A 27,665-nucleotide genomic window follows, 5' to 3' on the forward strand; every position below is an offset into this window, starting at 1 on the left:
ACAAGAGCTGTCTGCACATAGCTTGGGTTAGCTGTTGGAGCACCTAATGCCCTGTACACACGATAGGATTTTCTGACAACAAAATCCATGTTTTTTTTCCGACGGATGGTGGCTCAAACTTGTCTTGCATACACATGGTCACCCAAATCTTGTCGGAAATTTGGAACATCAAGAACTCGGTGACGTACAACACGTATGACGAACCAAGAAGAATGAAGTTCAATAGCTAGTACGGCTCTTCTGCTTGATTCCGAGAATGCGTGGAACTTTGTGTGTCGGAATTGTGTACACGCAATCGGAATTTACGGCAATGGATTTTGATGTTGGAAAACTTGAGAACCAGCTCTCAAATTTTTGTTGTCAGAAATTCAGATGGAAAATGTCCGATGAAGCCTACACGCGATCGGACTTTCCGACAACAAGCTCCTATAGAACATTTTCCGTCTGAAAATCCTATCGTGTACGGGGAATTAGAGTCTTGAAACATATGGTAGTCTATTATGCAAATACCGTCATCATCTCAGTAGTTAGTGCTTAAGCATACATTTTCCATACTTTCATCATTGTTACTGGAGGTTTTACTGTTCTAGACAAATTAAGGAAATCAGAGGGGTAAGCAAAAGCTCCAACTTCCAAGTTCAGGTTGGAATGTTCATATCAGATTGCCTGAGGTGTTTGCAGCTGTATCACAGACAGTTCCCAGTTTGGAAGCAGGTAGAGTTTTATGCTGCTCCTGGTTCTTTCGTGGTGGGCTTTTTTTGGGTCTGACCCACTGGTTCTCTGTATTATAAAAGGGATAGGAGTCCAGACCTGAGAGAGCACGGTTGCTACTGTTGGCTGTGAATTGCTTTTGTTCATGGTATCTTTGCTGGAGTTCGTCCTGCTAACCTGCTGAAGGATGCAGAGACCGGACTACCTGATAGTAAACATCTGGTTTCAAGGCCCTTTTACAGCATTGGGTGATTGCTGGGACTTGCTGTACATCCTGAAGATGCCAATCCTGGACGCTACCATCATGGACTCAACCAGTTATGGGCTCTATCCTGTGCAGGTATGCTTTAGTTGTTGTCTGCACTTTCTCCATGAGCAGGTCCATCACCCATAGCAATGGGAGCAGATCAGCACTGTAGAGGAACTCTATCTGTGCACAGGTACGAAAGAGTAAGAGTTAAGGAAGTGCAGGCATGGAGTCCATGCTAGGTGCATGGCAGGACCCTGTTTTGTTACTGGTAGTGAGGTAGTAGAGATATGCTGGACAGGTGGAGAGGGCATTGGCTCAGTGTGTCCCTCCTAAACACATCAAGGACCGTGGTGGTGTATATTAACACTAAAAGAGTTTATTAGAGATCAGTTGTCTGTGCAAGTAAAGGTACTCCATGTGTAGTGCAGTGAACCTATCCAAAGTGCCTAGCATGGCCCAGAAGAACCCACACCGGGGTAGGCATCTTATGTGACCCACACATGGCACCCAACGAGGAGGGACACATGGACGATGTGACAACTACCCCACTACCCCCTGACAAGTTGTTAGATTGCCCATGGCTTCAGCGTTTCCAGACGCTTTAGAAAGCTATATGTTGTATATTTGACACCAAGAGGAAGTTTATTTTTTTCAACTTTACTAGTGATTTCCTTACAGGACATCTGCATGGTCCCTACTGCTTGGAAAATGAGATGTTTTGAAGTTTTATTTGCTTTTTATAAAAAAAATCCAAAATTTGGGTCACTCGCAGCACAGATCTATCTATTTGTCTGGTTATATATCTATCTAGTTATCTATCAGTCTATCTATCTATTTCTAGATCCCCACCCATATTTTAGTTTGTGTTTCTTTGTCTGCATTTCTTCTTCATCTATTTGTCACTAATAATAATTCATAAAACAGAGAATATATTTTGTCTTCATTTTGAGAAGAAATTAGACTAAGTGTTAGCACTTGCTACATATACAACATTGGATGCACATTAATTTCATATTCATTGATGTTTGGCCACAAGTCTTTAAATGTTAATATCGCCTGAGGTAACCATATGGTGTCTGGAAGGAGAAACTTAGTTGAGACTCTTATTTTCTATGGGTGTCAGCCAAGGGCCATTTTTTCTCACAGAAAATCATTATCTTAGTCTTTAAATAATTTATGTATGTTACAGTATCATTTGGTGCCATTTACTATGAAGTGCATTGGTGGAATGATGTGAACACTGATGCTGAGGGTTTGTGTCATTATACAGTGTGTGTATTGCATTATAAAAGACACTGTGGACTGAAGAGTGTGCTGTTAGATTTCCAGAGTAAACGAGGAGCAATCTTGTGTATTCCTGTCTAGGGAAATCTGTCAATAAATGTGCTGTCTCCTCTCTGCCAATTGCAGTACCAGATGAGCATAAATCTGAGGTGTACATGAAATTCTCTTTATTCTAGCATTAAAAGTAACACATTTGTCCATTGTCCACACACTTGGTACTGGATCAGTCGAAAGTGAAAAACATTTCAGAGCCATGCAAACTCTATAGGGATGTTTGCAAAAATGTCTATTGGAAAATATCTTCCATACCAGTAAAACATTGCTTGGAAAGAATAATAATAACTATCTTGCAAGCTGCTATGTGAATGTGTACCTAAAGACCAGTATGTGAATCGCTCACACCTACCACACTCTCATACTGAATATATTGTGTATTGCAATATATAAACCAATTGGTGCCACACTCCACAATAGAACCTTTTTAAATAGTGAAAGCGTGATACTGCCACTTAAACTTCAAATACATGCATAAATAAATAAATGTATAAATAAATAAATAAACCATACATATGTTAATAATCAGTGGTTGAACCGAACATCCCTTATTTGACTGTTATGAAAACAAAATATTCGTAACAGTGATAACAGTCCACGGTGAAGTGAAGACCTTAACAGTCTTCCTATTATAATATACAGGTAGATATATATATAATATATATATATATATATATATATATATATATATATATATATATAAATAAACCCCGTCAGTAAATAAACCCCGTCAGGTTATACCTAGACCATTGTTCCTAATCTTTGCGGACAGCATACTGACTGGAATTGTACCAGCCAATGTGGTACCAATATTCAAAGAAGGGCAGAGACATATTCCTGGAAACTACAGGTCAGTCAGCCTAACATCAATAGTAGGTAAATTAATCAAAGAGATGATAAGGAACTATATCCAAGAATTTGCTAATGAAAACAGCATCTTTAGTAGTAATTATCATGGGTTTACAAAGGGCCTTTCTTGCCAGACCAATCTGTTAACATTCTACGAGGAAGTGAGCTGCCATTTAGATAGGAAGAGGCCTGTGGATGTGGTGTATCTCGATTTTGCAAAAGCATTCAATGCAGTTACCCATAAACACTTAATCTACAATCTGCTTAATCAATAATCTGCTGAGGTTTGCAGGCATGGATCATAAGGTTTGTTCTTGGATAGAAAACTGGTTACAGGGGCACGTCCAAAGGGTAGTGATAAATAACGTGTACTCAGACTAGTCTGGAGTGGTAAGTGGGGTACCCCAAGGTTCTATCTTGGGAACAATTCTGTTTAACTTATTCATAAATGATATAGAGGACAGGCTACATAGCTCAATCTCAGTTTTTGAAGACGACACAAAAATGAGCAGGACAATAACTTCACATCAGGAAATAGAAATGTTATAGGAAGACCTGAACAAAATAATGAAGAGGGCAACTACATGGCAAATGAGGTTTAACTCCTTAATGACCAGACCGTTTTTGGGATACGGCACTGCAACGCTTTCACTGACAATCGTGCGAGCGTGAAACGTTGTACCCAAACAAAATTGATGTCCTTTTTTTTCCCACAAATAGTGCTGTCGTTTGGTGATATTTGATCACCTCTGCATTTTTATTTTTTGCGCTATAAGCAAAAAAAAGAGCAACAATTTTGAAAAGAAAAAAACATTTTTTTTACTTTTTGCTATAATAAATATCCAAAAAAAAAAACAAATTTCTTCATCAGTTTAGGCCAATATGTATTCTTCTACATATTTTTGGTAGAAAAAAAAATTGGAAGTGTATATAGATTGGTTTGCGCAAAAGTTATAGGGCCTACAAAATAGGGGATAGATTTATGGCATTTTTATTATTATTTTTTTTACTAGTAATCGATCTGCGATTTTTAGCGGGACTGCGACATTGCGGCGGACAGATCAGACACTTTTGACAAATTTTTGGGACCATTGACATTTATACAGTGATCAGTGCTATAAAAATGCACTGATTACTGTGTAAATGTGACTTGCAGGGAAGGGGTTAACACTAGGGGCGATCAAGAGGTTAAATGTGTTCCCTGGGAGATGTTTCTAACTGTGGGGGGGGATGGGACTGACTGGAGGAGGAGAGAAATTGCTGTTCCTAATCTCTAGGAACAGCAGATCTGTCTCTCCTACGGCGATTCGCCCAGGAAAGCCAACCTGCCGCAGTTAAATGACATTGGGTGGTCCTTAGGTCGGTTAATGTGGAGAAATGTAAAATAATGCACTTGGGGGCTAAAAACATAAACGCAAACTACTCACTAGGGGGAGAACCTCTGGTGGAGTCAAGGATAGAGAAAGATCTGGGGGTCCTAGTGGAAGACAGACTGAGCAATAGCATGCAATGTCAATTGAAATGGCAGAATATTAGCATGTATAAAAAAAAGGGGATACACTCCAAAGACACTCCAAAGATAAAACTATAATCCTGCCACTTATAAAAATTTGATCCGGCCACATCTGGAGTATCCCATCCAGTTCTGGTCACCAATCCTCAGAAGGGATGTGCTGGAGCTGGAGAGAGTCCAAAGAAGGGCAATTAAATTAATAAGGGGATTGGAGGACCTCAATTAGGTCCTCCAAGCACTAAATTTATTCTCACTGAAGAAGAGATGCTTGAGGGGGGACATGAAAACAATTTACAAATACCTCAATGGTGATCCCAGCATAGGAAAAAAACTATTCAGTCTCAGGGAGTGTAAGGGGACACGTGATAACACAATGAGATTGGAGGAGTAGCGGTTTAACCTTAAGCTGCCCAGGGGGTTTTTCACTGTCAGGGCGGTAAGATTGTGGAACTCTCTTCCACAATTGGTGGTGTCAGCAGGGAGTATTGCTATTTTTAAAAGACTCTTGGACGTGCATCTTAAAGAACCTAATATACAGGTATGTGGGAACTGATTAATCGACACTGACACACCCACACCTACACAGATTGAACTGAATGGGCTATTGTCTTTATTCAACCTTACCTATCTAATTCACCAGTGTCAGCAATGCTTCATGCAATGTATATATCCTCCACCGATGTACTCTCACCTGGGATATATGACTGCACATAATTGTATGGTCTATATACTCTTTTATCCCACCACAGAGGACTCAAAGTGATCCTTTCGGATGTTTGGATAACACATATACTTCCACCTCCTTCTTAATGATTCCTCCACTCAGCCACATAAACATGAAAGAAAATCACCATACATAGTGCTTTATCCTTAAAAACAACTGATTTATTTCTAAAAGACTCTGAATAAAACATTCAAATATTACAGGTGCCCACAGTGCATCAGACTATAACAGCATGTGCCAGCATATAAAGTTATTCCATCGGTCGATAATACTTTTAAGATGTATGTTACCACACTTCCTCGTTCCTAGAGAGTTGTGATATCATCAAGCCCTTCCCCTTCGTCACAGGGCCACATGGCTTCCTCAGGGGGATGTCATATTATCGACTGATGGAATAACTTTATATGCTGGCACATGCTGGTGCATAACGGAGTGTGTACACCATACATTTAAAAAAAAAGTGTATAAAAAAAACACCACACTATCAAAATTACCTAAAACGCAATGTAAATAATAAATCCCAAAACAATGTACCAAAAAAGTGTGATTTGTGGATTGCTACTATGTAAAAACATTAAAAAAGTAATTTTTTTTTTTTTAGTTAATTAAACCATCATTAAAAAATACAAAACTAAAAAAAAAGGGGGAAAAGTGCCAAGTGAAAAGTTGTACAAAGAAAAAATTCCAAGAGTGACTTCAAATGACTTCACAGAATACTTCCAAAGCTTCCTGTGTGTCCTCCTGGGTGAAGGTTGTGAAACAACCACCACCTAAAGGCAAGTCAAGAGAAAAATTCTTTTTATACTTAACAGTAGGGATGAGCTTCGTGTTCAAGTCGAACCCATGTTCGACTCGAACATAGTCTGTTCGCCCGTTCGCCGAATTGCGAAAGATATGGGCCGTTCGCGCCAAATTCGTGTGGCACGTCACGGCCCATAATTCACTGCGGCATCGCAGTGCATTGCTGGCTGATGATTGGCCAAGCATGCACTATGACCTGCATGCTTGGCCAATCACAGGAGGCTTTGGCCAATTATGGCTCAGGGGATTTAGTACACGCCCCACACTATATAAGGCCGCCTACACGGCGGCCCTGTGTAGTGTGTGTTCCGGCGTTGAAAGAGATAGACAGAGAGACAGTGTCATTTGATTTGAGTTAGATAGATTAGGCAGAACAGTCAGTCAGTTAGCTGCACTTACAGTGTATTGTGTATATATATATGCATCCCAGGTGTTGCATATATATATATATACACTGTATTCAGTTTAGCTAGATCCGTTCCTGTTATCTTCCTACTGACAGGCAGGCTTGTCTTGTTACAGTATATACAGCTACCTGAAGAAAATTGCTGGTGTTCTTTTGATCCTATTAGTACCACAGTCAGGCAGCTAGACTATTTACAGTTAGTGCAGTGCGTCCTGCTCACAGTGTTCAGCTAAAACTACAAGTTAGTGGGGTGCGTCCTGCTCACAGTGTTCAGCTAAACCTACAAGTTAGTGCGGTGCGTCCTGCTCACAGTGTTCAGCTAAAACTACAAGTTAGTGGGGTGCGTTCTGCTCACAGTGTTCAGCTAAACCTACAAGTTAGTGGGGTGCGTCCTGCTCACAGTGTTCAGCTAAACCTACAAGTTAGTGTGGTGCGTCCACCTCACAGTGTTCAGCTAAACCTACAAGTTAGTGCGGTGCGTCCTGCTCACAGTGTTCAGCTAAAACTACAAGTTAGTGCGGTGCGTCCACCTCACAGTGTTCAGCTAAACCTACAAGTTAGTGCGGTGCGTCCTGCTCACAGTGTTCAGCTAAAACTACAAGTTAGTGCTGTGCGTCCTGCTCACAGTGTTCAGCTAAACCTACAAGTTAGTGTAGTGAGACCTCTGCACAGTGTTCATCTAAAGCTACAAGTTAGTGCAGTGCATCCTGCTCACAGTGTTCAGCTAGATCCGTTCCTGTTATCTTCTTACTGACAGGCAGGCTTGTCTTGTTACAGTATTTACAGCTACCTGAAGAAAATTGCTGGTGTTCTTTTGATCCTATTAGTACCACAGTCAGGCAGCTAGACTATTTACAGTTAGTGCAGTGCGTCCTGCTCACAGTGTTCAGCTAAAACTACAAGTTAGTGGGGTGCGTCCTGCTCACAGTGTTCAGCTAAACCTACAAGTTAGTGGGGTGCGTCCTGCTCACAGTGTTCAGCTAGATCCGTTCCTGTTATCTTCTTACTGACAGGCAGGCTTGTCTTGTTACAGTATTTACAGCTACCTGAAGAAAATTGCTGGTGTTCTTTTGATCCTATTAGTACCACAGTCAGGCAGCTAGACTATTTACAGTTAGTGCAGTGCATCCTGCTCACAGTGTTCAGCTAAAACTACAAGTTAGTGGGGTGCGTCCTGCTCACAGTGTTCAGCTAAACCTACAAGTTAGTGTAGTGAGACCTCTGCACAGTGTTCATCTAAAGCTACAAGTAAGTGCAGTGCATCCTGCTCACAGTGTTCAGCTAAAACTACAAGTTAGTGCTGTGCGTCCTGCTCACAGTGTTCAGCTAAAACTACAAGTTAGTGTGGTGCGTCCACCTCACAGTGTTCAGCTAAACCTACAAGTTATTTTTTTGCTAGCTCTGCACAGTGTTCACCTAAAGCTACCTGTAGAAGGTTGGTGGTGTTCTCATACTACAGGCAGGCAGTTGATTTTGGTAGCTGCAGTATCAGTATATATATATATATATATATATATATATATATATATATATCCCAGCTTAGTGCAGCTACAGGCCATTAGTATGTCTGGAAGGCCAAGAAGGAGAGGCAGACAGTCATAAGCCAATAAGAGAGGGCAAGCAGGCTCTGTGTCTAGTGCTGGTCGTGGAGACGGTGCATCCTCATCAGCACGTGGCCGTGGGACATGCTTGGCCTTTTTTTCGGCAGCTGCCTGTGTTGAGCCGCAACATGCGGAAGACTTGGTCGAGTGGATGACCAAGCCGTCCTCATCCTCCTCATCCTCTCTCACCCATGCCCAGGGTACTTTGTCTGGCAAAGCAGCGGCCTCTTCCCTCGGCTCAATGTCATCAGTGACTCCTTCCCTAGCCCCACCATGTCCTCCTGAGGAGTCCCTCGAACTGTTTGACCACAGTGTTGGGTACATGCTCCAGGAGGATGCCCAGCGTTTGGAAGGCTCTGATGATGATACTGAGCTCGATGAAGGCAGTAACATGAGCATGGACAGAGGGGGTGCCCAAGAAGGACAGCAATCTGGCAGTCATGCTCCCCCTGCTGCAGCATACTGCCAGGTTTGCTCCAGTGATGAGGAGGGAGGGGATGATGAGGTCACTGACTCAACGTGGGTGCCTGATAGGAGAGAGGAGGAGGAGGAGGCGGCACATCACCAACGAGGCAGGATGCCCTCCAGGGGCCAGGCTAAGGGCAGCACATTGACTGCATCACATCCCAAAGCTCCACATGTGCAGGGCGCTGCAGTCTCTGCGCGTTATTCAAAAAGTTCTTTGGGGTGGGCCTTTTTTGAGACGAGTGCATCAGATTGCACCGCTGCTATTTGCAACATATGTCTCAAGCGTATCTCGCGTGGCCAAAACATCTCCCGCTTGGGTACCACATGCTTGACCAGACATATGTTGACCTGCCATGCAGTTCATTGGCAAGCGTATCTAAAAGACCCACACCAAAAAACAAAGAGGACCTCTCCTTGCTCTTCATCAGCTGAGATCTCCAACCCCACTATACCTTCAGTCCTCTCTGAGACCTGCACTGAGAGGAATGAAGGTGTAGAATTAGGTTTGTCACAGCCAAGTACTTGTGGGCAATCTGCTTTTGGTACACCGATGTCAGATTGTACCAGGCAAATTTCCCTGCCCCAGCTGCTGCACCGCCGAAAGAAGTTTGCTCCCAGCCATCCACATGCGCAGCGGTTGAATGCTAGCTTGGCAAAATTGCTAGCACTTCAACTGCTGCCTTTTCAGTTGGTAGACTCTGCCCCCTTCTGTGAGTTTGTGGAATGTGCGGTTCCTCAGTGGCAGGTACCCAAACGCCACTTTTTCTCACGGAAGGCGATTCCGGCTCTCTACCGGCATGTGGAAGGCAATGTCCATGCCTCGCTGGACAGGGCGGTCAGCGGTAAGGTGCATATTACCACTGACTCATGGTCCAGCAGGCATGGACATGGACGTTACCTAAGTTTCACGGCGCATTGGGTGACTCTACTGGCAGCTGGGAAGGATGCAGGACAAGGTGCAGTAGTGTTGGAGGTTGTTCCGTCACCATGCCTCCAAAATGCTAATGATTGTGACACACCTCTCTCCTCCACCCCCTCCTCTTCTTCTTCCTCCATGGCCTCTTCCTGTGCTTTGTCCTCGGAACCAGCGGTGCTCCGTAGCCGTTCAAGGGGCTACGCAAGTACGCAGGCCAAAAGATACCATGCGGTGCTTGAGCTGGTGTGCTTGGGGGACAGGAGTCACACTAGGGCAGAGGTTCTGTCAGCTCTGTAGGGGCAGGTTCAGAGGTGGTTGACGCCACGCCAACTTAAGGCAGGAATGGTGGTTTGCGACAATGGCACCAACCTCCTCTCTGCCCTCCGACAGGGACAAATGACCCATGTGCCCTGTTTGGCTCACGTCCTTAACTTGGTGGTGCAGCGGTTCTTGGGCAGGTACCCGGCTTACAGGATGTCCTAAGGCAGGCCAGGAAAGTCTGTGTGCATTTCTGCCGGTCATATAATGCCAGTGCTCGGCTGACGGACCTCCAAAAGGAGTTTAACCTGCCCAAGAACCGCCTAATCTGTGACATGCCCACCAGGTGGAACTCAACATTGGCCATGCTGCAGCGGCTGCACACGCAGCAGAGGGCCATCAATGAGTACCTGTGCGACTATGGCACCAGGACAGGGTCAGGGGAGCTTGTTTTTTTTCCCCACGCCAGTGGGCCATGATCAGGGATGCATGCACTGTCCTGTCACCATTTGAGGAGGCCACAAGGATGGTGAGCAGTGACAGTGCATGCATCAGTGACACTGTCCCCCTTGTCCACTTGTTGAAGCACACACTACGTGGAATAATGGACAGGGCACTTGAGGCAGAACAGAGGCAGGAAGAGGAGGACTTCCTTAGCTCTCAAGGCCCCCTTTATTCAGATAGTGTTCCTGCGTGCCCGCCAATCACACAGGAAGAGGAGGAGGAGGAGGAGGAGGAAGATTGTGTCAGTATGGAGGTGGAGCCTGGCACTCAGCATCAGCAGCAGTCTTTAAGGGATCAGTCCCAAGAAACACATGGACTTGTACGTGGCTGGGAGGAGGTGGCTGCAGACCATGTCGTCCTTAGTGACCCAGAGGACTCCAGACCGAATGCCTCAGCAAACCTACGCTGCATGGCCTCCCTGATCCTGCAAAGCCTGCGTAAGGATCCTCGTATTCGTGGTATCAAGGAGAAGGACCAATACTGGCTGGCAACCCTCCTTGATCCACGTTACAAGGGTAAGGTTGCGGACCTTATCTTGCCATCGCAGAGGGAGCAGAGGATGAAACATCTTCGGGAGGCCTTGCAGAAAGGTCTGTGCAACGCGTTCCCAGAGACTGGGAGGTTACAAACTCCTGTTTCTGGACAACGTGTTGCTGAGGCTTCGGTCAGTTAAAGAAGGAGCGATGGAGAAGGTGGCCGTCTGACCGATGCGTTCAGACAATTTTTTGGTCCGCAGCCCCAAGGTATGATCGGTTCCAGCAACCATCGCCAGCGTCTGTTTTACATGGTGCAGGAATACCTAGGGGCAAGATCTGACTTGGACACCTTTCCCACCGAAAATCCTCTGGGTTACTGGGTCTTGAGGATGGATTACTGGCCAGAGCTTGCACAGTATGCAATTGAGCTACTGGCCTGTCCTGCATCCAGCGTTCTTTCGGAACGCACATTCAGTGCTGCTGGAGGCTTTGTAACCGATCACTGACCTTCATAAAAATGAATCAGTCTTGGATCACCACCAGCTACCAAGCACCTGATGCTGATGTAACCGAATAATTTTTTTTGAAATCTCAGATCCCTTCAAAGACTGCCTATACTGATGCTGAGTGACTATCCCTGAGAAATTATCCTCTTCCTCCTCAATCATCAAGCTGATAGCTTGTAAGAACATTTTTGGTTCTGGGCACCACCACCAGTGCCTAAGGCCCAATTTTTCAGCCCCTGTTTAACAGGGGCGTGTAATTACAATTTTTGATGCAATACTTTGCAGCAGGGCTCGTTTCTGTGTTACAACTAGAGTATCTGTGAGGGGTTGCAGTGTTGTGGCACCAGCACCAGTGCCTAAGGCCCAGTTTTTCAGCCCTTGTTTAACAGGGGCGTGTAATTACAATTTTTGATGCAATACTTTGCAGCAGGGCTCATTTCAGCATTCCAACTAGAGTATCTGTGAGGGGTTGCAGTGTTGTGGCACCAGAACCAGTGCCTAAGGCCCAATTTTTCTGCCCCTGTTTAACAGGGGCGTGTAATTACAATTTTTCATGCAAAACTTTGCAGCAGGGCTCATTTCAGCATTCCAACTAGAGTATCTGTGAGGGGTTGCAGTGTTGTGGCACCAGCACCAGTGCCTAAGGCCCAATTTTTCTGCCCCTGTTTAACAGGGGCGTGTAATTACAATTTTTCATGCAATACTTTGCAGCAGGGCTCATTTCAGCATTCCAACTAGAGTATCTGTGAGGGATTGCAGTGTTGTGGCACCAGCACCAGTGCCTAAGGCCCAATTTTTCTGCCCCTGTTTAACAGGGGCGTGTAATTACAATTTTTGATGCAATACTTTGCAGCAGGGCTCATTTCAGCATTCCAACTAGAGTATCTGTGAGGGGTTGCAGTGTTGTGGCACCAGCACCAGTGCCTAAGGCCCAATTTTTCTGCCCCTGTTTAACAGGGGCGTGTAATTACAATTTTTGATGCAATACTTTGCAGCAGGGCTCGTTTCTGTGTTACAACTAGAGTATCTGTGAGGGGTTGCAGTGTTGTGGCACCAGCACCAGTGCCTAAGGCCCAGTTTTTCAGCCCTTGTTTAACAGGGGCGTGTAATTACAATTTTTGATGCAATACTTTGCAGCAGGGCTCATTTCAGCATTCCAACTAGAGTATCTGTGAGGGGTTGCAGTGTTGTGGCACCAGCACCAGTGCCTAAGGCCCAATTTTTCTGCCCCTGTTTAACAGGGGCGTGTAATTACAATTTTTCATGCAAAACTTTGCAGCAGGGCTCATTTCAGCATTCCAACTAGAGTATCTGTGAGGGGTTGCAGTGTTGTGGCACCAGCACCAGTGCCTAAGGCCCAATTTTTCTGCCCCTGTTTAACAGGGGCGTGTAATTACAATTTTTTATGCAATACTTTGCAGCAGGGCTCATTTCAGCATTCCAACTAGAGTATCTGTGAGGGGTTGCAGTGTTGTGGCACCAGCACCAGTGCCTAAGGCCCAATTTTTCTGCCCCTGTTTAACAGGGGCGTGTAATTACAATTTTTGATGCAATACTTTGCAGCAGGGCTCATTTCAGCATTCCAACTAGAGTATCTGTGAGGGGTTGCAGTGTGGTGGCACCAGCACCAGTGCCTAAGGCCCAATTTTTCTGCCCCTGTTTAACAGGGGCGTGTAATTACAATTTTTGATGCAATACTTTGCAGCAGGGCTCGTTCCTGCATTCCAACTAGAGTGTCTGTGAGGGGTTGCAGTGTTGTGGCACCAGCACCAGTGCCTAATTACAATTCTTGATCTAATATTTCACAGCAGGGCCCATTTCTGCACCCACCAACAGCGAGTGAGGACTTACAGTGTTGTGGCACCAGCACCACCACCACCACCAAAGGCCCAATTTTTCTGCCCCTGTTCAACAGGGGCATGTAATTACAATTCTTGATCTAATATTTCACAGCAGGGCCCTGTGAGGGCTTACAGTATTGTGGCCACAACAACACCTAAGGCCCAAATTTCTGCTGAGTATATAGGGCAGGCCCCTACTTTCAAACATCTAACTTACAAATGACTCCTACTTGCAAACGGAAGGAGACAACAGGAAGTGAGATGAAATCTACCCCTAGGAAGGGAAATTCTCTCCTGTAAGAGTTAATATGGGAAAAACATTTCTCCTTTCCACTGATGCTTTCCAATCCTTGTTCCACAAAAAAAACCCAAATTTTCAAAAAACATTTGTCATTGGGACAAAAAGTGAGGTGAAATCTTCTGAAGAGGAGGACAGACAGCAAAACAAATGTCACAGGGGTGATAACCCTTCCCTACGTTTTCCAAAAAGCTTAAAAAAGATTTTTTGGCTGGAGCTAAACACCTTAAAAATGTACCCGTTCAAAATTACAAACAGATTCTACATAACAACAAACCTACAGTCCCTGTCTTGTTTGCACCGCCTGTATACTGCTGTTCAGAGTATATAGGGCCTGGTGGCCCCACACCTTTTCTTATTTTAATTTGGGTGCGGGGTTCCCCTTAATATCCATACAAGACCCAAAGGGCCTGGTAATGGACTGGGGGGTACCCATGCCGTTTGTCTGACTGATTTTCATCCATATTGCCAGGACCTGACATTACATTAAACCCGCAAGCAGTTTTAACCCCTTCCCGCCGACCGTACGCAGATATGCGTACTCGGCTTTCCGGGGTTATACCGGGATGATGCCTGCAGCTGCAGGCATCATCCCGGTACCGTTGTTTACAGCGGCCGATCGGCTACCCGAGTATAACAACCGATGCGGCTAAAAGCCGCTCGGTTGTTATACTGGAGGAGCGGGAGGGGACATCCCCCCCTCCCGCCGCCTCCCGCCGCCTCCCGCCGCTGTTACCGGGCCTCCCGTGCGATCAGGAGGCCCGGTGTCCAATCGGGTACCTTCGGAGGCTGGGGGCAGGCTGGAACGAAGCTGTGGGTGACTTCGTTCCAGCCTTCTCGTTGTAAACGCGGAAGCGACGTCATGGCGCCGAATTTAAAAAGTACACAGTATTCAGAATCGCCGTTTTCGGCGATCTGAATACTTTGAAGTGTAAAGGAGGGATGGGGGGTCTTTTAGACCCCCCATCCCTCCATAAAGAGTACCTGTCACCACCTATTACTGTCACAAGGGATGTTTACATTCCTTGTGACAGCAATAAAAGTAAAAAAAAAAAAAAATTTTTAAAACACAATTTATAAAGTAAAAAAATAAATAAAATAAATAAAAAAAAAAAAAAATTTTAAAGTGCCCCTGTCCCCGCGAGCTCGCGCAGCGAAGAAAACGCATACGGATGTCGTGCCCGCATATGTAAACGGTGTTCAAATCACACATGTGAGGTATCACCGCAATCGTCAGAGCGAGAGCAATAATTCTAGCCCTAGAGCTCCTCTGTAACTCAAACCTGGTAACCATAAAAAAAATTTAAAGCGTCGCCTATCGAAATTCATAGGTACCGTAGTTTGTCGCCATTCCACGAGTGCGTGCAATTATAAAGGGTGACATGTTTGGTATCTATTTACTCGGCGTAACATCATCTTTCACATTATACAAAAAAATTGGGGTAACTTTACTGTTTGGATTTTTTAAAATTCATGAAAGTGTCCCTTTTCCAAAAATTTGCGTTTAAAATACCGCTGCACAAATACCGTGTGATAAAAAATATTGCAACAATCGTCATTTTATTCTCTAGATTCTCTGCTAAAAAAATATATATAATGTTTGGGAACTCTAAGTAATTTTGTAGCAAAAAATACGGATTTTAACTTGTAAACACCAAATTTCAAAAATAGGCTTAGTCATGAAAGGGTTTAAATGAGATTTTTTTCCTTTAAAAATGACATTTTGTGCAGGGACTGTTCTAAACACGGGAAACACGCGCCACTTTACAGGCATACTATAGACACACCCCAGGTACGATATTTAAAGGAATATTTCACTTTTTTTTTTTTTACTTTAAGCATCATTAAAATCACTGCTCCCGAAAAAACGCCCGTTTTTAAAAGTTTTTTTTGCATTGATACATGTCCCCTGGGGTAGGACCCGGGTCCCCAAACCCTTTTTAGGAAAATACCATGCAAATTAGCCTTTAAAATGGGCACTTTTGATTTCGAACGTTCGAGTCCCATAGACGTCAATGGGGTTCTAACGTTCGTGCGAATTTTTGGTCCGTTCGCAGGTTCTGGTGCGAACCGAACCGGGGGGTGTTCGGCTCATCCCTACTTAAAAGTGTACAAGTATAATGTAATAGCCATCTCCCCCAATTTACACTAATACCTCAAAGATACATCTTCATAATTAGAGGGATTCAGTGGTGCTGTATATAGCTCACAAACAAAATCATCCACATTATCACGTACCTGATGAAGACTGGAACATTATGGAGGCCTCTCTTGCACCTCCTGCTCAACACTCCTTAAGGTGGAGACAGAGAGTGTGAGGGCATAGAATAGCACGAGTGCCAGCGTAGCTGGCGAGTGGTGCCTGCTCTTTAGGGTAGAGCAGGAAGTCGCAGTCCTCAGGATAGGATGTTAAAGCAGCTTGGCACCAGAGCAGGAGATGGAAGCAGGGCCAGGAAGCAGGCAGCAATCAGCGACAACCGGCCAGTGAAGCAGCAAATCAGCCAAGGTCAGTAACAGCTGGGCAAAGCAATGCAGAAGCAGCAGGCAGAGACAAGTTCATTAAACAGGCCGAGGTCAAAGTAACCAGATGAGCAATGTTGAGGCAAAGAACAGAGGTGAAGTGCAGGGAGAAGCCAGGTCATACACAGGTAGGCAAATAAAACAGATCAGGTCTCTGGACACACACTGAACAAGCTGTAGACAATTCAGAAACATTTCCAAGAGACACATACAGTGCCTTGAAAAAGTATTCATACCCCTTGACATTTTACAAATTTTGTCATGGTACAACCAAAAATGTAAATGTATTTTATTGGGATTTTATGTGATAGACCAACTCAAAGCCCCCCTGAGTCAATACTTTGTAGAACCACCTTTCTCTGCAATTACAGCTGCAAGTCTTTTTTGGGTATGTCTCTACCAGCTTTGCACATCTAGGAAAGTGAAATTAGTTGGTAGTAGGGGTGCAACGGATCAAAAAACTCATGGTTCGGATCGTTCCTCGGATAAGAGTCACGGATCGGGTCATTTTCGGTTCAGCAAAAAAAAAAAAAAAAGACAAAACAAATAAACATAAAAGTTTTTTTCTTTTTGTTTATTAACACTTTTAAATTACTTGATCTCCCCCACTGTAATATCCACAATCTCCCCCACTGCTGTAATATCCACGTCATCTCCCCACTGTAATATCCACGTCATCTCCCTCACTGTAATATCCATGTCATCTCCCCCACTGTAATATCCACAATCTCCCCCACTGTAATATCCACAATCTCCCCCACTGTAATATGCACAATCTCCCCCACTATAATAGCCACATCTCCCCACTGTAATATCCACAATCTCCCCCACTGCTGTAATATCCACATCTCCCCACTGTAATATCCACGTCATCTCCCCCACTGTAGTATCCACAATCTCCCCCACTGTAATATCCACAATCTCCCCCACTGCTGTAATATCCACGTCATCTCCCCACTGTAATATCCACGTCATCTCCCTCACTGTAATATCCACATCTCCCCACTGTAATATCCACGTCATCTCCCCCACTGTAGTATCCACAATCTCCCCCACTGTAATATCCACAATCTCCCCCACTGCTGTAATATCCACGTCATCTCCCCACTGTAATATCCACGTCATCTCCCTCACTGTAATATCCACATCTCCCCACTGTAATATCCAAGTCATCTCTCCCACTGTAGTATCCACAATCTCCCCCACTGTATTATCCACGTCATCTCCCCCACTGCTGTAATATCCACGTCATCTCCCCACTGTAATATCCACTTCATCTCCCTCACTGTAATATCCACGTCATCTCCCCCACTGTAATATCCACAATCTCCCCCACTGTAATATCCACAATCTCCCCCACTGTAATAGCCACATCTCCCCCACTGCTGTAATATCCACATCTCCCCACTGTAATATCCACGTCATCTCCCCCACTGTAGTATCCACAATCTCCCCCACTGTAATATCCACAATCCCCCCCACTATATTATCCACGTTATCTCCCCCACTGTAATATCCACAATCTCCCCCACTGTAATATCCACAATCTCCCCAACTGTAATATCCACAATCTCCCCCACTATAATATCCACGTCATTTCCCCACTGTAATATCCACAATCTCCCCCACTGCTGTAATATCCAAAATCTCCCCCCCGTAAAATCCACAATCTCCCCCACTGTAATATCCACAGTCTCCCCACTGCTGTAATATCCACAGACTCCCCACTGTATACAATATGAGTATAGGAAGACTAGTGTTGTTTAGTCTTACCTTACAGAATAGAAGCCGCCAAGCCAGCCAGATCAGATCCACGAGTTGAGGGGTTATGATGTCAGCGCTCACCGCTGCCGCCGGGTGTACCAAGATGGCCGCCGCTCTGGCCTTTCCTAACACGTGTGTGCCGATCCGAACAGGTTGACCTGTTCGGATCACGGATCGATGATGATCCGTTGCACCCTTAGTTGGTAGCAGGGTATATTGGGCTGAGACTGTGGTTGCCATGGGTGATGGAGAGAGAGACATTTGAGCAGGCAGGTGTCTGGCAGCAGGAATGGGTTGTTGCAAGCTGACTGAGGCTGAGTGCAATATATCTGTCCATGCTTGTAATAATGTCTGAACAAAATTCCATACCTCCCAACTTTTTGAGATGGGAATGAGGGACACCTATCAGCAAAAGTATGCAGGCATAGGACACACCCCTTGTCACACCCCCTTAAAGGAGAATTGTACAAAAAAACAAGATTGGTTAAACCCACAAGTGCTTTTTTTTTTTACCACTATCATTCCTTTATAATGGCTTTTGGAATTTACAAATGCAACAATTTAGAAATCAGATGAAAGGTTTAGCACTGGAAAACACTTTTTGATAGATAAAAAGTGTATTTTATATACATCTATATATATCAGACCGAAATGAGGGACAAATGAGGAGGAATGAGGGACAGAGGGACTTAGCTCCAAATCAGGGACAGTCCCTCGAAATCAGGGACATTTGGGAGCTATGAAATTCAATTTACATGCTGCCTGTCTGACATGAGACTGTACTGTGTTAACACACTCCACTAGCACCTGTTGGGAACATGCTGAATAGTGCTCAAAGAAATATGCCGAGTCATCCTTCAAAAGCCACACTAAAGATTCTACCTGAGCCATACTGAAGGGGGGAGAAAAGTCATCACTGCCTTTAGGAATACTGGACAAAGCTAGCTCTGCACACACCTGAAACAAAGGCTGAACGTTTTAAAACAGCATACTGCGCTGATCAACTAGAAAATGAGCAAGACATACATTCTAGAAGTTGATCTCTGGCCCACTTCTTCATTACCTGATGGCAATAATTATTATCCGCTGTCACCAAGAAAGATAGACAACTTCTTTCGGATGCATTTTAGCACAAACAGCAGAACCAAGATGGCTCCTCTGTGCAGCCACTTCTGGTCAGAGATGGCCTTGGTATTATGTCAGGGACCAGTGTGACCAGAAATGTGTGGACTGCGATAGAGTGAACCAAATGCATATGTATAGTATAAATGATTTATTAAAAGAATAAATAATAAACAAGAGTAAACACGCCTCTAATATGGCAAACAATGAAATAAACCAGCAACCAACCACGATGAAACACAACAATAACTATCCAAACCAAACGTATATACAGGTGTAGGTGTAAGATACAATCATAATCGTGAACAAGCCAGGGTCAAACATGGGAGATCAATCAGATAGAGCAGGGAGCAGGATGGGACAGGGAGAGAACAGAAGACAGGCAGCAGGCGGAAGGGATAAATCTGCAAGACAGGAGTCCAGAGATGGATGCAGGGTTCAGAAACACAGGATACAAGGTACAGGATGCAGGTTAAAGGAATTCAGGTTTCAGAATAGCAAACGCAGGTCAGGGCACAAGGAAACAGTACCAAGGCAATGTGTGTAAGCATCTGCCGGGTATATATACACCTCCTGCAATCAGTCTCAGGTGATGCCTGATTGCAGGAGATGAGGTCAGCTCCAGACTGCTGGGAGACACCCGCTGGTGGACACCAGAACTGTGGCCCCTAGGTCTGGGAGAGACAGCGCCACTAGCAGGTGAAACCTTTCCTGACAGTCCCCCACATGGCTTCTCGCAAACTGCAAACATGACTTCATATGGCTTTCTTTTAACAATGACTTTCTTCTTGCCACTCTTCCATAAAGGCCCTATTTGTGAAGTGCATGACTAAGGTTGTCCTGTGGACAGATTCTCCCACCTGAGCTGTGGATCTCTGCAGCTCCTCCAAAGTTACCATGGGCCCCTTGGCTGCTTCTCTGCTCTCCTTGCCCAGCCTGTCAGTTTAGGTGGACGGCCATGTCTTGGTAGGTTTGCAGTTGTGCCATACTCTTTCCATTCTCGGATGATGGATTGAACAGTGCTCCGTGAGATATTCAAAGCTTGGGATATTTTGTTTTATAACCTAGCCCTGATTTAAACTTCTCAACAACTTTATCCCTGACCTGTCTGGTGTGTTCCTTGGCCTTCATTAAGCTGTTTGTTCCCTAAGGTTCTTTAACAAACCTCTGAGGGCTTCACAGAACAGCTGTATTTATACTGAGAATAAATTACGCACAGATGGACTCTATTTACTAAATAGGTGACTTTTGAAGGCAATTGGTTCCACTAGATTTCAGTTAGGGGTATCAGAGTAAAGGGGGCTGAATACAAATGCACACCACACTTTTCAGATATTTATTTGTAAAAAATGTTGAAAACCATTTATCATTTTACAGAAATACAGGTTTCAGGATAGCAAACGCAGGCCAGGGCACAAGGAAACAATACAAAGGCAATGTGTGTAAGCATCTGCCGGGTATATATACACCTCCTGCAATCAGTCTCAGGTGATGCCTGATTGCAGGAGATGATGTCGGCTCCAGACTGGCGGGAGATACCGGCTGGTGGACACCAGAACTGTGACTCATAGGTCTGGGAGAGACAGCGCCACCGGCAGTTGACACGGTGGGCACCACAGTATGTGGTATAACTAACCCCAGCCAATTCAAACCTCTTGTTTGGTAAATCCACTGGAAAATGACATATCAAGTGAGGACACATCAAAGAATTCATCAAGCCACTGTTGACACCTCAGTGGCAAAATGCGTTATTGTGATTGCTGAAAACTGAACATTTTATACTTACCTGATGGTAATTTTTTTTTCCTGATGCATAAGCATGACAGCATACATGTATGGGATAGGCTCTGCCCCTCACCCAATCAGGACTGGTTATACTATATTTAAATAAGTCGCCTCCCCCCAGATGGCATTCTCGTAACTATACTCAAATGCGAAGCTGACAAGGGAGGGACCTGTATGCTGTCAAGCTTATGCATCAGGAAAGGAAAATTACTGTCAGGTAAGTATAAAATGTTCAGTTTTCCTGACACAAGCATGACAGCATACATGTATGGGATGTAGCACGCCCACAAAACCACAAGACCCGTGGCATCAGAGGGGGGCGGGGTCACCCGTTTACATCACCGGGTGGCCCCGCCCTCAGCTCTATAAGAACTGTCACCCAGAAGAGGTGTCAGTCGGAGGAAGCCTCCTATGGAGGTGGAACAGTTGCAGCTTTTTTTTTGGGCTCCGTCGGGCGGCGTGAATTTACATCGCTGGACATTTTTATTTTTTATTTTTTAATAAAGGACTTGTAACCAAGCTGTCTCTTGTCTTTTTTTACCATTCTTGACACTTTTTTTGTGAAATGGTAGGATTGTACCCCGTTACCAATTCACATATTGGGGGGACGGGATCTGGGGGTCCCCTTGTTAAAAGGGGCTTCCAGATTCCGATAACCCCCCACCCACATACCCCCACAACCACTGGGCAAGGGTTGTGGGGATGAGTCCCTTGTCCCCATCAACACGGATGTCTGCTATAAGAATAATGCAGATCCATTGAACTGCTCCCTGGGGCAGAAATACCTTTCGGCCACCTTTCAATCTGTCAGAAACTGAATTAAAAGTGCTCAGGGAGTGACTTGATGAGAGTTCAGAGAAGGGCTTTATTAGACACTCAATATCTCCTGCAGGAGCAGCCCTATTCTTTGTTGAAAAGAAAGATTCCACCTTGTGTCCATGCATTGATTACAGGCACACAAATAAGGTCACTATTAAAAAACGTTATCCACTCACCTTGATCTCGGAAATGTTGGAAAGACTTTGTTCTGCCAAAGTGTTTACAAAACTTGACCTAAGGAGGGTATATAACCTGGTCTGTATTCGTCCAGGAAACAAATGGAAAACCGCCTTTAGAACCAAATATGGACATTTTGAGTCCTTAGTCATGCCTTTTGGTCTTTGCAATGCCTCTGCGCCCTTTTAACACTCCATAAACAAATGTTTTTTGAGATCTGTTGAACTAATTTGTCATTGCTTATCTGGATAACATCCTTATCTTTTCCGATAACCTGAAAGAGCACTGCAAGCATGTTTGCACTGTCTTTGAAAGATTAAGGCAAAATCGACTTTACATAAAACTGGAGAAATGTGAGTTTGAACAAGCCCAGATCCAGTTCTTGGGGTATATTATTTCTCCAGATGGAGTGAGCATGGATCCCGATAAGATTAAAGCAGTGGTAGATTGACCTGCCAACTTTTACAGAAAATTCATAAGGAACTTCTCTAAGGTGATAGCTCCAATTACACAGCTAACAAAGAAAGGGGTGCAATTTGTGTGGTCGTCTGAGGCACAGGCTGCTTTTGGAAAGTTAAAAACTCTTTTCACGGGGCTGGGGAGGAGCTGACGCCCAAGATGGCCGCCTAGGGAGATCGAGGGGCAGACACACTGCAAATGCTACAGACGCCGTAGAGAAGGAGGGTTGAGGCAGCCGATTCATATGCTTAACTGCTGGGCTGACTGCTAAAGATTATCCCTGACAAGAGAATGAGCCATCTGATAGAAGCCGCCAAGACAGGAGCAGTGGTGTGAGGAAGCGGAGACTTACACAGGGGATCGAGGAAGGAACGGTACCTGTCCGGTGCTGGGAGAGAGACCGAGGAAGGGACCAGGAGATAGAGCGAAGCCGAGCGGGTGTCTCTGCCTGTCTGCATACACAGGCGGCAGGGGCGGCTCGCTGCGGGGACGTGCACTCTGGTGGAAGCCCTTGGGACTCATACAGCAGAGACCAGAAGGACCAGGAGATCTCCCGGCTTTCAGGTTACCCAGAAAAAGGTTCAGCTGTACAGACGCCGTGTCATGCTGAAAGAGGGAAGAAACTGATGTCCCATATACCAGGTACGACTATGGAAGATGTGTAAAGTAACAGCAAAAAAAAAACTGCATAAATTACATAAAATCTGCATAAGAAATCACAGAAGGTTATAATCCAGAAAGAGTGTTACTGGGAAGATTAAAGGGCCCTGTGTAAGCACAAACATTTATGGGGCATATAGACTTTGTTTGAATCGGCTAATTCAATCTATGTGCAAGAGACATTATATCAATAATATTCATCCTCCTCCATAACAGCTATCAAGGGACAGAGTCTGAGATATAAAACGGTTTATTGCAATACTTGGATAAAAATTATTTTTACAAAAAAAAAAAAAAAAAGAAAAAAGGACAAAGAAGAAGGGGAGGAGAGGAGGGGGAGGAAAGGGGTAATACAAAGAAGAAAAGAGTGGAGGAGGGGGATAATAAGCAACTACCAAAACACACAAAGCAATTATTTTACAGAAAGGAAAATAAAGAGACAGTAGTTTTCATAATAATATGGCTCCCAAGAAGGGTAATAAAACACCTCAGCCTCAAAAAAACAATAAAGATAAAATGGAAAGTAAAAACAAAAACCCTACAGGGGCTCAATCTACACAAACAGCGGATATAAAAGAGATCTTTCAACAACTACAATTGCAATCACCCCGAACAACTCAAGCCCTACATACTCCACATACTCCACAAGAAATCTCAAACATTGCGGAAATATCGGTAACATCCAGATCATCAGGGGAAGAGCAAATGGTTCATCCTAGAAACAGTTCACCAATAGATACAATAGGTTCTTTAAGTGAACCAAAAGAAGAGGATAAAGATAATTGGGATATGAGAACATATATTCAATCTCTCCCAACTAGAGCAGATATGGACCAATATGTATATATAATGTATATATACAAAAACTGTGCAAGAAAAAACGGCTAAATTAGATTCCAGAGTATCAAACACGGAACAAGAGCTATTGAAGATAAAAGAAAAAATACAAAAACAAGGGAATCAAATAAATCAACTAATAAATAGTCTAGATGAACAAGAAAATAGAAGCCGAAGATCCAATATAAGAATCAGAGGTTTAAAAGAAGAAGTAAGTGCAAAAGATCTTAAAACAACATTACAGGAAATTTTCCAGGAAATTACCCAGGATACGAATGTAAAGGACCTGATAATAGATTGTGCACACAGAGTGGCAGGAATAAGGAGACTAGACCCCAGTAAGCCGAGGGATGTTATCTGCAGGATGCACTATGCCCATATAAAAGACAGAATAATGCTAGCAGTACGTCAAAATAAAAACATCCAGCATGAGGGAGATCCATTACTATTCTTCCAAGACCTCTCTAAATTTACATTGGATCGGAGGAGAGCACTAAAACCCCTGGTGGAACAACTCAAAAAGAACAATTTGCAGTATAGATGGAAATTCCCATTTCAACTACAGGCCCAAAGAGAAGAATTAACTGCAACTTTCAGTGATCTAGAGGATTTGCCACAGTTCTTAGCAACTCTCAAACTATCAGAAATAGAACTGCCGGAGTGGCCTATTTCTTTTATGAAAATATCTAGAAAATTTTGAGGTGTGGAGTGGGGGGGGGGGGGGGGTTGGGGGTGGGGAGAGGGGCGTATAAATAATTATTAGTGTTAATTTAGGGAGCTGTTGAAATAAACCAAAATAAACAAATTAAGGGGAGGGGGGAGGGAGAGGGGAAGGTATAATATGGGAGGGAGGACGGGGGCCCCTTTTTTTTTTTTTTCTCTTCTCTCACTAAATGAAAGGTATTGGGGTCAATGTTAGCACAATTGTAGCAACACGTTATTATGTAATAAAATAACAGAGATGGTATAGATTTGATAATGATTCGTTTGGGAATGCAATATGGTGGGGGGATAGGGTTTTTTTTTTTTTTATCACAAAATAGATGTTATTTGTGTAGAAAATTGTATTTTTTGGTAGATACTAAAAGGATATGCATTATAGGGGGACTATACCATTTGGGCTTCACACGGATGGGGCATGAGTGATAAAAAATGTCCGTTTAGGAATATAGGCATAATATATAAGTTTAGATTATAGATGTGATGGGACCCTAATAATAACACGATTGGAGGAAGAGGGATGTTGATTGATAGGAAGAGGGTTCGGGGGTTCTTTTTTTTTTTTATATTTATTTATCACAATATAAAGGTCATTTGAGTTATGAAATAATATATCTTGGTAGATAAAGTGTATGTAATATAGAGGGAATACACCATGTAGGCCTGACACATGTGATGCACGAGTGACAAAATGTGTTGATTTATGAATATAGGCATAAATATATATGTTTAGAAAGTAGGTGTGGAGGGATTTTAAATATTAACACGATTGGTGGAAACGGGGGAGGATTTGGGGTTCCTGGGGTTTTTTTTTTTTTTCTCTCTCTTCTTTCCTCCCTTCCCTTTCCCTTTGCTCCCTTCCTTGCTTGCATTCCCCTATCCCTTCCCGCGGTGACGGAAAGGAATTTCCCTCGCGGCGGGATGGGATTAAATGGGGAATATAGATTAATATATAAGATGTATAAGCCCTGGGTTGTATATGTTTAGAGATGCTTCCCCCCGCGCACCCCCACCCACTTACCCCCCTCCTGCCTCTCTATTAATTATAGGAGAAGGTTGGGGGGGATGGATAACTAAAAAGGTGGAGGGTGAATATGAAACTAAAGAAGAAGAATATAATTAAAAAAAAAAAAAGCAGTGTGCGCCACAGATAGAGCGGCTGATCTTGGACGTCGGTGTCCAGTGACCCCTATATAGGGAACTTACTTTAATTAGTAAGACAGACTTTAGATAAGTCAAATAGTTTTAGGGTAGTTTCGAGAATTGAGTGTGTGAGAGAGTCTTTACATTTTTTTTTTATTATTTTTTTTTTTTCCTAGTCCCTACTGGTTTCGAAATATGAAAATATGCTCTTATAATATCAGAGGTCTTAACTCAGCAACAAAAAGGTCACAGGTTCTGTATTCTCTTCATAAGCAAAAAGTGGGGGTAATTTTTTTCCAGGAGACGCATTTCCGCACTGACCACGTCCCTAATCTGCAAAATAGATTTTACACTACATGGTATCATGACTCCTTTATGTATTCAAAATCAAAAGGTGTCTCTATAGCAATACATAAAACAATACCATATCAGGTGCTGGAAGAATGGCGTAATAAGGATGGAAGAGCAATACTACTCAAACTTATTATATATGGTAAAAAGTATACGTTTATCAGTATATATTTACCTAATCAAGGTCAACATAAAGTAGGAACACAAATGCTGAAAGAGCTTATGGAAAAAGCTGAGGGGATAACAATAATCGGGGGAGACTTTAATTTTGTCCTTGATAAAGAGATGGATACTACAGCACCTTCATTAATACAGAGGGGTAGGGAGAAAAATTTTTTTTTAGAAACAATGGCAAAATATCAGCTGATCGATATATGGAGGGTTCTACACCCAACAGAAAAAGATTTCACATCCCACTCAAAAGTCCATGGGACATACCATAGACTGGATTTTTTTCTGATAAACCAGATGGGGATGGCGGTAACCTTATCTACTGAGATAGGTAGTTTGTTATGGTCAGATCATGCGCCAGTATTTTTGGTACTAGACCCACTTAAGGGTTAAAACAGTAAGGGGAATTGGAAGCTCAATGATAATCTGCTGCATGATGAGACATGTGTGACAGAAATAAGGAGGGCAATATCAGACTTCTTATATGATCACAGAGAGGACACCACATCTTTGCCGATCAAGTGGGAAGGATTAAAATGTATAATTCAAGGGCTTTTCATAAAACACGGGGCCAGATTGAAAAAATTAAAAGGCAATAGAATAACTCAATTATTAAAAAAAATACCCAAAATAGAAGCTCAACATAAACAAAATCCAATGCGTGAAATATCAATAGAGCTAACGGAAATGAAAACAGAATTAAAAACATTGATAAATGAGCAAACATTACACATAAGAGACAGTAACCGTGCCCTATATTATCAACAGGGTAATAAACCAGGTAAACTTCTCGCAAGGGCTTTGCTCCATCGGGGCAATATACTGCCTATTGTTAAGATCAAGTCAGAAAAAGGAGATATGAGATACGACCCAAAGGGGATACTGAAGGAGTTTCAGACTTTTTATACGAAACGATATAACATTCCTAACTATGACACAAATAGTGACTCGGAGGGATTCCAAGAAAGTATTGATCATTATGTAAGAGAAACGACACTCCCTGTATTAGCTCCGACAGAAAGGGTACAACTAGATAAGGACTTCTCGGAGATTGAAATACAAAATGTAATCGATGCATTAGTACCTGGGAAAAGTCCAGGCCCTGATGGCTTTACCCCAAGATTCTATAAAATATTTAAAGAAGAACTTATTCCCATTATGAAGCAGACATTTAATGCAATATCCACATCAGTGCCTTTTGTTCCACAAAGTATGCAGGCCTATATTTCACTTATACCCAAACCAGAGAAGGATCATACTTTATGTGGAAATTATAGACCAATCTCTCTAACAAATATTGACCTGAGACTGTATGCTAAAATAATTGCCAATAGACTCGCCCCTATAATACCGGCACACATACATTTAGATCAGGTGGGTTTTATAGGGGGAGGAGAAGCAAGAGATAATACTCTAAAAACACTCACATTAATGGAATACGCACAGAGAGGCTCCATCCCATCCTGCCTATTAGCGATTGATGCTGAGAAATCATTCGACAGGGTGGGATGGAGCTTCCTTAGAGAGACCTTAGTACAATGGGAGTTGGGTCCTATACTTATGGATACAATAATGGCCTTATATAAGAACCCAACAGCGAAGATACGGGCGAATGTAGGGTAGTCCCTATAACAAATGGAACCCGACAGGGCTGCCCGCTATCCCCAATATTATATA

This window comes from Aquarana catesbeiana, linkage group LG02, assembly GCF_042186555.1.
Source record: "Aquarana catesbeiana isolate 2022-GZ linkage group LG02, ASM4218655v1, whole genome shotgun sequence".
Classification (NCBI taxonomy): domain Eukaryota; kingdom Metazoa; phylum Chordata; class Amphibia; order Anura; family Ranidae; genus Aquarana; species Aquarana catesbeiana.